Here is a 16,418-nt window from a genome sequence, read left to right as displayed (position 1 = left end):
GTGTGTGTGTGTGTGTGTGTGTGTGTGTGTGTGTGTGTGTGTGTGTGTGTGTGTGTGTGTTAATGCATGTGTGTGTGTGTGTGTGTGTGTGTGTGTGTGTGTGTGTGTGTGTGTGTGTGTTTGCATGTGTGTGTGTGTGTGTGTGTGTGTGTGTGTGTGTGTGTGTGTGTGTGTGTGTGTGTGTGTGTGTGTGTGTGTTTGAATGAAAATATATTGGAACATTTATTGCTTTCTAATATCCCTTTCTTGTGAGATTTTGTTTTATGAATAAAAGAATATCGCATTATATTTTAAAGATATTTTGTCATTCGCGATATTTTCATTAGTTTATATCTTTAAATTAATCCACAATGACAGGTCTTGAACATTATTAGTTGTATGACATAAATACATCATATTTCAATAATAAGATTAAAACCAATTCTCTAAATTCATCATAAGAATATTCTGAGATTGTATGAAAAAGGTACAATATGATCAAGGTACATTTGTGTATGAAGTAATAGTTCACATTCCTTAGTTACTTTCTTATAGCAGTAACAGAAATATCACTGTTCAGAAAATATTCAATATTTTCCAAATTTCTGAGCCATTAATATCACAGTAAAAAATAATTTTAGATTTATCATGTATTACAGTAAGAGAATATTACAGCATAAACATCATCTCTCTCTAAAATTATATAAATACAACACAAAAAAAACTATTTGCATGCTAAGCAATAGTAATGTTCTATATTTCCCAAATCGAAACAGGTACAGTTTACCTTATTCCACTGCTTTATAAGATGCTTCATAAAACCACCATTTAAGGCACATAAATCCATCAATGTAGCATTCAGTCGTGGTTGTGTGTGTTTCATGCATCTAGTAAATAAAAAAATAAATCCATTATATTCCTTCCTTTGTATTTTAAGACTGTGCCCATTTACATGAACCAAGATACATAGCCATCTGGGACATTTTGAAAATGAATAAAATAGAAACCTAAATTGAATTTTTGCATTATTTTGTTACTGTATTAGATCTTACATTTAATATATATTACATTTAATATATTAGTAGTGACAATCTTAGAAACTTCTGAAAAAGTAGCCAAAAGTTATATCCTTGTTCCTTCATCAAGAATTTTGGGGTCAGCTTCTTGTTTGATGCTTAACACACCCCAAACATATATGATGTCATTCATTCATTCATTCATTCATTCATTCATTCATTCATTCATTCATTTTCTACCGCTTATCCAAACTTCTCGGGTCACGGGGAGCCTGTGCCAATCTCAGGCGTCATTGGCATCAAGGCAGGATGCACCCTGGACGGAGTGCCAACCCATCACAGGGCGCACACACACTCTCATTCACTCACACACTCACACACTCACACATTACTGTACGGACAATTTTCCAGAGATGCCAATCAACCTACCATGCATGTCTTTGGACTGGGGGAGCAAACCGGAGTACCCAGAGGAAACCCCCAAGGCACGGAGAGAACATGCAAACTCCACACACACAAGGTGGAGGCGGGAATTGAACCCCAACCATGGAGGTGTGAGGCAAACGTGCTAACCACTAAGCCACCGTACCCCCCCATATATGATGTCATATTAATTAAATCATATATGATGTCATATTAATTAAATCATGTGTGTATTATATTTTTGTACAAATGTTTCCTGCTGAAAATGAGTGAGTGTCTTTGCTAACATAAGTTACTTATTAAAATAATAAGGAGCAGATACACAAACATATTTAATTTCATATTATATTATTATAATGAGAATTATTACCACTTGCTTTCTCGCGTTCCTCAGATTATCTCTGAATAATTTTTGCAGTGTGGTGCAACTTCCTTCTGAAAAAGACCACTAACATTAGAGAAGACCATTGTCATGAATATGTGTACTTTATCTGTAGCAATGTTTAGGTAGGTTGTATGTATCAGGGTAACATCCACATGATTTCCAGGAACTAATATTTCCCACGAGAGCATGACCTAGAGCTTCATTCTGCCTCCACCTGCTTGCCTTCTTCCTCAGGTAAATCACACACACACACACACACACACACACACACACACACACACACACACACACACACACACACACACACACACACACACACACACACACACACACACACACACACACACACACACAAACACACACACACACCACCATAATGTTGATAATCAACACTCTCCCACACTTATTCGCACAACATGGACAATTTAAAGATGCCAAGAAGCCTTCAGCACAATTCTTTGACACCAACACACGACTTGTGAAATATAGAAGATTACTATTTCCCAGCATGCAATCACCTGTCTTGTATGTGTGTGTGCCTGGGTAATATCACCAATATTTATTTTTTTTTTACTTGTTTTAAATCCTGTAATATTCTACTACTGTAATACATGATAATTGTAAAATTTTTCTATTGTGATATTTATGGTTTAAAAAAGTATAAAATATTTTCTAAACAGTGATATTTCTGTTACTGCTGTAAGAAAGTAATTAAGTAATGTGAACTCTTACTTCATACTTAAATGTACTGTGATCATATTGTATCTTTTCATAGAATCTTAGAATATTCTTATGATGAATTTAGAGAATTTGTTTTAATCGTATTTTTGAAATGTGATTTGTTTATGTCATATAGTCACCTAAGGACTTTTAAACTCGTTCTAAATAAAAAACACAAGGACATTTTAGTTTGTGCTTTGGTTTAGCCATTTGGAACACTATTATTTGCACAGTTCAATTTGTTCAGTGTTTATTCAGTAAGAAAAAGACTTTCAAGAGATTTTCCTTATTCTTTTACAATAGTGAAGACAAAGACTACTTACTAATACTAATCTCATTATTAAGCTTTTTTTTTTTTACTTTAATGATTAAAAGTAACCTTTGTCCAAACCCATAAGGTCACCATTGTGCCTTGCCCTCTCCGAAGGTTCAGGTGTCAGGAGAAGCTTTGGAGGGCTTCAACCTGGGAAAGAGTGAGCGAGTGCATGCACTAGAGCACTGAACCATGGTTGATGACTCAAGCTTGCTGTCGCTGATTGACACAGGGTCACTGAGTTTGTTGTCAAACTGACATAGTCTACAAGTATATATGGATACACACCTGAATGAATTGTTTTACAAATAGCAATAAAATAGCCCAAAATAACTTAACTACTTAGCAGATTTTTAACTACTTAGCAGTCTCAGTTATGATAACAGTCATTGACACATTCTCCTGAATACTCAGAAGATGCCTGTTGTGAAGAGATGGTATGTTTTGATGGTACCAGTTTTTGCTGACTGACTATTTGAAGATTTGAGCTTTTTTTGATCTCTGATAGCAAACCAATATTTTTTAAAGTCAGAAGGAACTCCACTCATAATATTCTGAACTCCAGTTGTTTGTACACTTTGTATAACCGTACAAATAAATAGCCTTATATAATATGTTAAATGTAAGTTTGTGACCTCATTTATGTAACTGCACTGTAATAATATACAGTAATCATAAGGATACACAATTTAATACACAACATGTAGAATCGTACTACTCAATTTTCTAGTAAATTGTTGTAAAATAAGAGGTTTTAAGTGTATCTAATCAATAAAATCCGGTAGATTTTTTTTTTAATGAATTTTACCAAAAACATACTAAACATAAAGTAGAGGATTTTCCAATTTGTTCCCTTAGGAAGCATGGCTAAGTAATCGAAACATAAAATGTGTTGCCTCAATGTCTCTTAATGGCAGCAAAAAAGTATTGAGAAATTATACTAGAGAAAAAAGTGTAGATAACATAAAAATGTCAGAAAAATATGTGGACAAATTAAATACTTAAATTTCTAAAGAACAATTTTCTGGTCTGGTATGCTGTGCAGTTTGCTAATGGATAAATTAGAATCAATCATTTTTGATGTAAACAACCAAGATTTCCAACTAACTTGCTGCCTTATCAATTTATTCTAACTACTGGAATTGATTACATAATGTATTCATTTTAGGTAAAACATTATAATGTTAAGTACTCCTAAAACATTACTTAACTACAGATGTGAAATAACATTATGTATGCATTGTTTATCTCTGACCTAAAAAACTTATTTGGTACAACATAGATATAATATAATATAATATAATATAATATAATATAATATAATATAATATAATATAATATAATATAATATAATATAATATAATATAATATAATAAAAAATTTCCCTTTGGATAAAATAAGTGACCTGTAATAAAAAGAACATAACAGCCAAATACTTTGTGGAAAAGGACAAATCATTGTTACTAGCATACCTAAGCCTAGGACACAGCCTGTACTAAGTCTGCTGAGTTCCCTGGAGGAATGAACAAATACCTAAAAACCATTACAAACCATTACCTTTTGTAGTGTAGTTAATATTAGCCTTTTCAATAGCATGCATTAATCTAGCCTCTATAATTGCATATTATATTACACTACACCATAGTGTATTATGTTGTACAGTACTACACTATAGTATACTACCTGACACTATACACTATAGTATACTATACCATACTATAGCTCACTATAATACAAACTGTGTCCGCCTTCACGGATTAGTTAAAATCTATACCACAATTCTTCACAAAAACCCTGTTTTCCTTAAATCCTAAGAAATGATAAAGTTATTGTAATTAGCATAAAAGTTGGATTTAGAAAATTACAGCAATTATTTATGACCAGGGGAAAAAATCAAGTATAAGTTTAGTTACTCAAACAAAATGTGTCATAAGTTGTTTTTTTTTTTTTTTTAAGTTTTTTTTTAAATATATATCAATAAATGTTGACTTTCTTATTTAGAGTGCTTGGGTGGTAATTTAATGATGACTCTGGGAAAGGGTGACAGGTTCAGGAAACCTAAATGCACTCACTAACCTTGGGTCAGGCTACAGCTGAGGAGCAGGGTGAATAAGTTCCTCCAAGTGAACAACCAGCAGTTAGTGACTAGATCTTCTCTGTTGATTACACTCAAATACACACAAACACCTTAGCTAATACCTAAAGCATAAACCTGACTTTGCTTTTGCAATTAGCCTGATTGCGAAAGTGATATTATACATGTTAATTCCACAACCTTTGAGCCAAATGTGGATGAACTCATAAACCTACACTTTCCCACATACAGTTTGGTAAGAGGTTTAAATGAGCTAAGCCAATAGTTCAACGGGTGCAATCAATACTAGCTTGACGAATCAGCTACTTTTCTTGTCCTTCACTTGGCTTTCTGATGTGGAGATGTATCTGAGGTTACTATTACAACATTAGGACATGTACCAGCTCACTGCAGTAAAATAAAATGTCCTTTCACATTTGTGCCCCAACCAATAGTTTTAGTAAGAACACCCAGCCCTCTACAGAGTGTGTGACCATTTGCACATGTCTTTGGCAAAGCTGGTTAACACTGTTGTCTCATATACAGTCTATTCCTCACTATTCAGGAAGACTATTTAGGCAGCAGTGCATTTTAAGAATGAGAAAGTGTAGTAGCCCCTTAAACAAAATTTAAACCTTATCACACGATGAATCTGCAGTGCAAACAAATGTCCTGAGAATGTTATACTGGACCTCTGGTCAAGATTACATGACCTTAACACTATGTTCTGAGCATGATGATCTTTGTTGTCAAAGACAAATAGTGAGTTCTACAAGGTCCTTGATAATAGACTATGTTTAATTATAACATACATCCTACATCCATATATACTGTGTTTATCAGAATTACTGGTCAGTTTGCTACAGTGGAAGATCTTATTTTCCATATGTACAATGATTAGCATAATTAGGAATTTTTAGACTCAGCACTCGAAATCACAACTGAAAATTTATTTGAATTGTTGGTTAATTTGACCAGATTCTCTTTAGTTCACTTGCTTGATTTCTAAATATTTGTTTTATTTTACCAGATGCATTTAACTGATTCATGTTAGTTCAGCAGATTTGTTTGAACATGTTCGTTTTAGTTCAGTTGGTGTATTTGAACTGGTTCTTTTTAATTCTGCAGATTCCCTTTAACCAATTCATTTATGTTCCATTGATCTCAGCACATTCATTTTAGTTTTCCAGATTCATTTCAACCAGTTCAATCAGCTCCAGCTCATTCATGTTAACTGATTCATTTCAATTCAGCAGATTTGTTTGAATTCATTCTTTTCAGTCATAATCAACTTCAGCCGGTTCATATTAACTGATTCATTTTAGTTAGATAAAAAATAGATAAGAGAAGACAAAAGAATAACTGGGTCATATTAAGGTTTTGAGAGAACTACTTAATTTTCCAGTAATATGTTGCAATCTACGCAATCATAACTGGATGTCTTACGGTGGCCTCAGTATATTTATAATCATTAGATCAACATCTGACAGGTGCAGAGCATATTACCAGCATATTTCCCCAGGAGTGGTAACCTTTTAGGAAAGCCAAACCTCACCATCTCATGTGCTTACGGATGTTTGGGAAGTACTCCCACTCCTAATTCTTGAAGCTGCTCCACAGTGACTCTGTGTTATTATGTCATGCTCACAGGCATCAAGTATAAGGAGTGTCACGTGGTGACATTTGCTAACAGAAAAAAAACAAAACAGTTAATTTTCTTTACATTTTGAAATGACAGTCCATTCCCTATTGCAATTCAAATGCCAGAGTTTTATTAATATAAAATAAAACTTCAAAATACATTTTGAAAATATTAATACAAAGACTCAGAAGGCAGCTTGGTTCTATCCTTTCTACATCCTTAATATAACACATAAAGTAAAAAGCTTAAAGCCAGAAATGTGATACCGGTCCACCAAAGGATGCAACTGAAACACACACACTCTGATATGAGTAAAAGGAAAAACAAACCTCTTAGGTTATGACACTTGGCCTTAATACTATACAAGTTATGAGTTACGTGATAAGATCAGCAAGAGCTCTGAATTCTTGCTGGTCTTATCTCTCATATAATTACTTCCCCTGATATAATGTGCAACATGTTGAAAGTGAGCTGAATCTGAGATGTGAACCTGTTTACCACATCATATTACAAGACTGCCTGTTAATAGAACAAACTCACAGATAACAGGTTACATTAGATGGGTTGTTGGGTGTACATTCGGTTTCTTGTGTTGTTTTAGAAGGATTAGGAGATTTTAGGAGCTTTCACAGGCAAAATATTTTAGTTGTGCAAAGGGAATATCCAATAAAAAAATCCAGCAGCAGTATATGTTGTTGGAGTGCAGTGGAACAAAACAAGTTTTTTTTACTGAGCAAAAGAATTTGTGGTTGCACAATCTGCTCGTAAATACACACGTCAAAAGCTTGAGCAATATCATGCCACATTGGTGAAGAAAACACAGACACTGGAGCAAAACAAGTGCTTCCGCAAGCAGGTCCAAACAGGTAAAGAGCGATCTCTGTGATCTCCAGTGTTAGGCAAAATGTTCCATCGACAAATAAATGTCTGGCAAAGTCTGTACACTATTGGATGGCTTCCATTGTAGACCATTTGCAAATCGAAGCTCGATAGTCACATTGCTGTATGAAAGCCAACATTACAACATCTGTCTGCTTGTGGTGCCATCTCCTGTGCCAAGGTTGTATTGATATGGTGCGGAGGTCAGGGTGCTTGAACATTTGGACACAACAGGTTGCTACATTCATGTGATCCTTTATGTAGACTCTCAGATCAAGATTGTTAGTAATTTCTGCACACCTACTATACATCAACTAATTAAAAAAAGAAAAACAATCGATCAGTTTGTCACTGGTAGAATGTTACTGGTACCTTTGACCAGTAATTTTAGACTTTTTATTGCACTGTAATTCGCAACGTGAATTTATCTCTCAGCCAGGTAGGAGAGATAATGTGTGAGTGCGTGTGACTTCTTGTGTATATGCTTGTTTGTATGTGTTAGAGGTCCTGGTTCTATGGGTACACGAGGGAATATAGGGAGTTTTTCTGGATAAGGACCAAAAGTCAGGTTCAAAGGGACATTATGGCTTATGAGCTCTGAACTGTTACACTACCACAGTGAATAATCACATAGCATAAACATGCACTTTATGACCTCTGACAAACATATAAACTCCACAACCTCCCCCTCTAATCTCTATTAAATATTCCCATCCTTTTCTTGTTTTTGATTAAGAGCTTTATTTGTGTTTAACCAAAAAGTTACATGTATGTAGTATTCATCCACCTTTTTCTCCATTTATTACTTTTCTTTTGATGGTCACTTGGATTTAGTGCTTTGTCCACAGTAAACATATCCTCCTTTCACGACAAGCTAGCAAACCAAGTCAAACAGAATGCACAGAGATGTATGAGGTGTGATTCATGAATCTAAAATCTTATTGGTTCTGTGAAGTGGGTATTTTATTGAGCCTAAAAATATGCATTAATATAAGCTGTTCAGAATGATATAAAATTAAACTGCAGATTAATTTAAATGAATTAATTGTACACCAATTTATTATTATTATTATTATTATTATTATTATTATTATTATTATTATTATTGTTGTTGTTGTTGTTGTTGTTGTTATTGTTATTATTATTATTATTATTATTGTTATTATTATTATTATTATTATTATTATTGTTATTATTATTATTATTATTATTATTATTATTGCTGTTTTCAATTAATTAATTAATATGAGGGAAAAATCAGGGAGGGGATGGATTTAAGAAACTTTATTTAGATCCTAATGAACTATCAAATTAAAGACCTATTTCACACCTTTTGTTTATGTCTAAAATACTTGCTCCATTTTACAGGAGAACAATATCTTCAAGGAGTTTCAGTCAGGTTTCAGGCCCCATCATAGCACAGAAACTGCACAGTTAAAGTTACAAATAACTTGTTCTTAGCTTTGGACCAAGACTGTATGTCCCTATTAGTTCTACTTGACCTCAGTGTTGCATTCGACACTATAGAACACAACACTCTCCTAGATCGCTTACAAAAATTATACAGGTATTCAGGGACAGGCTTTAAGTTGGTTTAGAATTTGTAGAATTAAATGGTGAATCTTCCAGTTTATTGCCAGTTAATTATGGGGTCCCTCAAGGATCAGTTCTAGGACCTTTGCTTTTCTTGATATACATGCTTCCCTTAGGGAACATCATTAGAAGGCATGTGATTAGTTTCCACTGTTATGCTGACGATGCCAGTTATATATCTCATCAAAACCAGATGAAATAGCTAAATTATCCAAATTAACTGAGTGTGTTAAAGAGATAAAAGATTGGATGGCCTGTAATTTTCTGTGGTTAAACCCTGATAAGACAGAAATACAATTTATCGGTCCAAAAACCAGTACAAAGAAGCTCTCAGACTTCAACTTCCATTTAGAGGGATGTACTGTTACTAGTAGCTCCACTGGGTGTTTTATTAGACAGCAACAAAAGCCCATACTACAAAAACAGTCTTCTTCCACCTTAGAAATATTGCCAAGCTAGGAAACATCCTATCCTTATCTGATGCTGAGAAGCTAGTTCATGCATTCATGACCTCTAGACTCGACTATTGTAATACATTACTAGATGGTTGTCTTGCATCTTTAATAAATAGGCTACAGTTAGTCCAAAATGCAGCTGCCAGAGTTCTCACAAGGAAAAGAAAATATGATCATATAACCCCAAATATTTAATCTTTACACTGGCTACCTGTTAAGTTTACAATACAACATTTGCTGGACTGTATATTTATAATCAAACCCTCCAGTGTCACCCAAATGAGGATGGGTTCCCCTTCAATCTGGTTCCTCTCAAGGTTTCTTCATTTACCATTCAAGGGCGTTTTTCCTTGCCTCTGTTGCCTGAGTCACCTCAGACTTGCTCATTGCGGATAAATACAAACACATTTGAATATATCTAATATTAATCTTGACTTTTTGTATTATATTAATCTTTATATTATTCCTTGTATTAACGTTCTGTTTTATATTTATGTTCTGTAAAGCTGCTTTGAAACAATTTCAGTTGTAAAAAGCACTGTATAAATAAACTTGAATTGAATTGATTTAGAAGGTGGTCATGTGATGTGATAACTTTCTATGGCAGACTGGTATAAGAAACTATGTAAACAATAGTGCCAAAGACTACAAAGGTAGAAGAATTGCATCCAACTCGATATCTTTTGAGAATGTTTTTCACTTCTGCCATGGCATACTATCAGCAAATATTACACCCATATGTGATGTTTAACATCCCCTTCCAAGATCATGGGCAATAATATGGAGTTGGTCTTTCACTGTTATAATAACCTCCAGTCTTCTTAGAAGGCTTTCCAACAAGTATTGGAACACGGGTGTGGTGACTTGTGCCCATTCCTTCTTAAGATCGTTAGTAAGGTTGAGGATTGTTGTTAGACATGAAGACCTGGTTTAGAATCGGCCATCCCAATTCATCCCAAAGATATGGAGCCCATTCTAGTTCCTCCACTCCAACCTTGTTGAACTCTGTTCAAACCAAGTTATTTTTAATGACCATTCTTTGAGCTCTGAAATTCCAATGAAGGGAACCCTAATGTTATAACATTGGAATTTTATTCATATTACAATGGAATTCCAAAAAATGTGTGCTTCCGGATTTCTGGCAACAGTTTGGTGAAGACTCATGTATGTATGTGATAAACACTGAACATATAGTTTACATCTTAATGACTTTGCAGAAGCTGACAGGTTTTGGGCTGAAATATTTTGGTATTTATCGTAAATCATGGTGCCATCAATCTTTATAAGATGGATAGATAGGAGCCTTTATTTTGTTACATATACGGTACAGTGAAATTCACATATGCCACCTTTTGGAGGTCAGTGCACAGGGTCAACCATAATAAAGCTCCCCTGGAGCAGTGAGGTTTAAGGGCCATGCTTAAGGGCCCAACAGTATCATCTAAGCAGAGCTGGGGTTTGAACTCCTGAGCTTCCAATAAACAACCCAGCACCTTAAACACAAAACATAAAAAACCCAAAACATTGTAGCTGTAAGCTTGAAGTTTTCATAGCATCATCCTCACTTTGCATGTGGAAAAGGTGTGATCTCTTCCACTTCAAACTATAAATCTAACTAATGGTATTTTTAAATCCTACATATATATTTGTTTACATATCCACTCATGTTAGGTTCAGGTTCAGAAACAACTGTTACTCTGTTTTACTGCTTGTCTGTATGGTGATGGAGACCATGGATTTTGATTTTACATGTGTGCACTTTTATAAAGTATTTATATTAAAGGAAAGCAGGACATGAAGTCAAACAGAGAATTTATGGAGGCTGAGAAATATTTGAAAAGAAAATTCATACTTTTTTCCAAGGATGCATGTGTGTCAATGTGTTTCAAACAGAGCCTTAGGAAACATTCCATCTGCATGCTTCAGGTTCATGGAGTGCAACCAGGGCACTGAAGTGAGTGAACTCCTCAATATTACATGTTGATCGTGTGTTCATGGCTGATGTGCAGCGTCAGCGCTGGGTGCCCAAGGCCATGCTCTTTTTGACTTCTCTTGTGGGCTGTGTCTGTGTTCCCCATGTTTCAAGTGACGTCTCAAGGCCTTGACCCGGCTAAAGTCTAGAACTTACTGGAGTTTGTAGCCATAAACTTGTTATGCTGAAAACTGGATAGCAAAGAGCTGTAGAGTCAGCAGTGATACAGTGTCTGGTTATGTTCCTTATAATTTATTTATTATTTTCAAAACAAAATAGGCATTGACATAACAATCCAATTAGCATGGCAATTGCACAGCAAATGCTAATGAATGAACTATATGTTAAAAAAAAGTTATGCTGTAGTAGGGTGTGAAAGATGTTTGTGTGTGTGTGTGTGTCAGTGTTGTATAAAGTACTAGAAAGCAATACTTGAGTAAAAGTACAAGTATCATACTAGAAAAAGACTTTGGTAGAAGTGAAAGTTGCCTTTTAGAATATTACTCAAGTAAAAGTCTTAAAGTATCTTATATTTACTGTACTTAAGTATCAAAAGTAATTTTCTGATATTTAATGTACTTAAGTATTTGAAGTAAAAGTAAAAAGTACAATTTCAGTGATTTTCGGTAGGCATAAGAGCAGGGGCGGTTCTATGATTTCACCTTTAGGGGTTTTAATGAGAATTTAAAACAAGAGGAGTTATATATTATATATTATATGACTACATAGTAAGCCAAACGTTATGGTGTTATTAAATGGCAAAAGTGGACACCAAAATTTTATGCATGATGTAATGATGCCAGTCTCGAATCAAATAAGTTCATGTATGTGTGCATTCTCTACAAACAGTGTGTCCAATGAATGCAGTCACTCACTCTTTTTCTTCCGCTTATCCACAAACTACCTCGGGTCACGGGGAGCCTGTGCCTATCTCAGGCTTCAAGACCCAATCAATAAATGTTATTTTTATTTAGTATTGAATGGAATGTTTGCATTAATATTTTGTTTGTGCTACAACTCTGGTAATAAGCATAGCGATATTTCACTGCTTTTGGTCGCAGTATTTGCGGCTTTCAGCCGATTAACGTTATAAATGCCTCCAGCTCTGACTGCGCGTGCACGCTGCGCGTGCCTGTGCTTCTCCGTAGAGCGTGCGCTCCGTAATGCAATCTAGGAGCAGTGATTCACCAAAACTCCCTTATTACAGTCGCACACATTTCTTCTGATTTTATTTTGTAGTAACGAGTAACGAAGATGCTTATTGGAAATATAACGGAGTAAAAGTATACATATCTAGGAAATGTAGTGGAGTAAAAGTGAAAGTTGACATAAATTTAAATAGCGAAGTAAAGTACAGATACGTGAAATTTCTACTTAAGTACGGTAACGTAGTATTTTTACTTCGTTACTTTACAACACTGGTATGTGTGTGTGTGTGTGTGTGTGTGTGTGTGTGTGTGTGTGTGTGTGTGTGTGTGTGTGTGTGTGTGTGTGTGTGTGCGTGTGTGTGTCTGTGTGTGTGTGCGTGTGTGCCGGGCTCTCAAGTTTTGAAGACAGGCAAGCATGATAAAAAAATGTAAATGGGGAGTTCTTGTTTCGTAAGGATCACTGACCGCGATTTAACCAAATACAAAGTATTTGTTTAATTTCCATTTATTAATTTGTGTGTGTGTGTGTGTGTGTGTGTGTGTTTGTGTGTGTGTGTGTGTGTGTGTGTGTGTGTGTGTGTGTGTGTGTGTGTGTGTGTGTGAGAGAGAGAGAGAGAGAGAGAGAGAGAGAGAGAGAGAGAGAGAGAGAGAGAGAGAGAGAGAGAGAGATTATGACTGGTGTTGTTTATTGTAAATGTTTGTTTCCTTTTTGGACTCCTTTATCATTTGTAATGCTCCCATTTAAAACAGTTCAGCTCAAGCCCGTGTTGAGGTTTTGTTCAAACCGACCGAAAATACCCTCTCTAATGAATTTTTTTTTCATTGGTTGTTGCGTTAAATCTTACCCAGATAGTGCTATTTTCTGATGCTATTGAGTTGCCTCCTTTTTTGTTTGGCTGATAAGTGTCAGGCTCGACTAAGAGCTCCAGGGGAGACGCACTTGATTCCTGAATAAAGACCTGCAATTATGACACATATTTTGAGCAGCAAATAAAAAATTAAACACGGTTTATTTTAATGTTACAAGAGCATCGTGATCTTAGAATTACATTTAAAAAAAAAATAACTAACTACAATAAAATAAATTTAAATTAAATATTTATTTTCCAAATCTACAGGGAACCGCAGCAGAGGGATAAAAGAGCCACTTGTCGCTCCGGAGCCGCTGGTTGCCGACCCGTGGTTTAGGGCATCATGGAGAGGCAACAACAGCAGCAGAAGCAACAGCCAGAGCAGAGAAAGCAGACAAAGACGTGTCTTGCCTGTGGACAGCCAAAGTCTCGCTATGAGAACGATGGCTCTTCTGTCTACTTTATTTTAACAGCAAGGCCCTGTCTGATATTTCTACTGCTCTACAAAGGTCTTTAAAGCTTACAAACCCCGAATGGCATTCCAAGAATTTACGGAAACCGAGTTTTTTCAGCGAAAACTTGCATCCACAAAGAAACGGGTGGAGGAGAAAAGACAGCAAAAGCGGAAGAGGCCTGAAGCTCACCATGTTGGACGCCTGTGTAGGTTTTGTAAGATGGAACAAAAACAGTTTAATGTTGTATTAATATGTATATATGTGCAGTCTTACGTGTGTGTCTTTTATATAGTGTTTTACTCCTTTAAAGTGTTTAGAATGCCAAATCATTATGTTTATTTGGCATTCTAAAGTGTTAAGAATGCCAAATAAACATAATGATTTACACGTTCTCGATTTACAGAATTCGTTATATATTATTCAGAAATGTGTTAAATATATGTATTTGTGTTTATAGTTCACAAACTAGTGTGCAGAATATATTTTTTTTTAGTTGCAGCATTTTTTTTTTCCAATGTTGCACTGAGTGGGATTCGAACCGATGTCTAGACAAACATTTTTATTGTAGCACCTGGTAGAGTAGCAGAAATGCTTAAATTTGATTGGCTGGCACTCTCGAGACTATTTTGCTGACGTTTTGCATTGTGTGGGGGGCCAACTTCACGCTGGTCTAGCCCCCGTTGGAGAATTAGGACAACTAGGTTATGATGGAAAAGACTCGTACGGTACAAGCTTAAGACAACTCCTCGTTAGTATAGTGGACAGTATCTCCGCCTGTCACGCGGAAGACCGGGGTTCGATTCCCCGACGGGGAGACCTTGTTTCTTTTCTCCATACTATAATATATATTTGAACTACATTTAATTAAAATTCATTCATTAACCCATAGGCTAATAGTTCAAATATGGCCCGAAGTATGTGGACACCTGATCAGCACACTCGTGTAGTTCTCCTGCAAGCTGTTGCCTGTTCCAACAATGCGCTGAACACAGCAGCACACCTGGACCTCCTCACACAACATCAGCACAGTTCCTCTACATTTGATCATCCAATATCACCCCCTCACACACACAAAAAAACTGTTTCACCGGGATCACTGACCACATTTTAACCAAATACGAAGTATTTGTTCAAATTTAATTTGTTCAAATTCCATTCAATTTTTTTTCCGCACAATGTGTGTGTGTGTGTGTGTGTGTGTGTGTGTGTGTGTGTGTGTGTGTGTGTGTGTGTGTGTGTGTGTGTGTGTGTGTGTGTGTGTGTGTGAACAGCAGAGGCAATAAAAAGGCAGTTTGTTTTTGTCTTAGGGAAGTTATTCATAAAAATGTATATATGAATACCATACTGTAGCAACTGCTTGTGTTTAGCAACCAGTGTATTTAGCTAATAACATGATTTTAGTAGTTCTGAATTTTTCATGGGTTTAGGTTTGCTGGGTAATTTTCAGCATATTTGTAAAGCACATATTTATATTTAATTGTACATGTTGTCTCTCTTATTGATGCCCTGTATATACAGCTGAAGACTATCCAAAGTCCAGGTTGTCCTATTTGGGTAACTCTGCGTCCATGATAGTCTCATATTTTTATTCTTGCCTGACCGGAGTGGAACATGATGTGGTCTTCTGCTTTGTAGCTCACCCACTTAAAGATTTGATGTTTTGTGCGTTCTGAGATGCTTATCTGCTCATCACAGTTGTAAAGAGTGATTATTTGAATTATTATAGACTTCCTGGCAGCTCAAAGCCACTCTAGAAATTTACACCCACAGTACTGTCACTCACCGAAAGTGTTAAACTCTAAAGGAAATGAATAATAAATGTTCATTTCCCCCCCCCCCCTAAAGCCAGGGGTGGTGGTGGTAAGGAAAAACTCCCTGGGAAGATCTGCTGAAGAAACTCTGAGAAGAAGCAGACTCTAAAGGAAACTAGTCCTATAATCATTCTCGATAGGTTGATTATAAATCATTTCCTTTAGTTCATTTTGTCATTGGCTGGTTTGAGTGGCCACTTGAATTGAATGGGGATTAATCCAAACCTCAACAGGCTTATAAACAAAAATGCCTGTGAGTGGAATAAAAAGCATTATGGCACCAATAAATACACAAAATAATGAGTCAATTAAAATAAAATAAAGTCTGTACTGAGTGGGTCCATGTATGGTGCTTTATTTATTAATATTTATTTATTTTTCTTTTCAGTGTAAAGTGGCAGTTTACTTATTGGTATTGGAATACTTGGAGTCTTTAAAAATATGTTTTTGCTTAATTCTTCATTTATGAGCACGTATAAGGTAGAAAATGAAGCCAATCGCTAGAGGGCGCCATTGATTATTAAAATAACGGATCAATTCTGTCCAGGTTTCTGGGTCTAACGAATGCTGCTGAATAGACCAATAAATAGGATGTTAGACCATGACATCATTTCCTAGGCCTGAAATATTGACATAACACTTAGATGAATGAAATGCTCTGAAACAGCTAGATAATCATTCTGTATTATTATTCATTTTGTA

The 16,418-nt window shown here is 35.5% G+C and overlaps 1 non-coding gene across 1 annotated transcript; it reads left to right on the top strand.

Annotated features, from left to right (window-relative positions):
• Nucleotides 1-14,648: 14,648 nt before the first annotated feature.
• trnad-guc lies at nt 14,649-14,720 on the top strand. Its single transcript has one exon. It is a non-coding gene; the product is annotated as a tRNA-Asp (tRNA).
• The last annotated feature ends 1,698 nt before the right edge of the window (nt 14,721-16,418 follow it).

This window comes from Tachysurus fulvidraco, chromosome 5 (assembly GCF_022655615.1).
Source record: "Tachysurus fulvidraco isolate hzauxx_2018 chromosome 5, HZAU_PFXX_2.0, whole genome shotgun sequence".
Classification (NCBI taxonomy): Eukaryota; Metazoa; Chordata; class Actinopteri; order Siluriformes; family Bagridae; genus Tachysurus; species Tachysurus fulvidraco.
The sequence above is the reverse complement of the archived record's forward strand: the minus strand, read 5'-3'. Positions and strand labels throughout refer to the sequence as shown.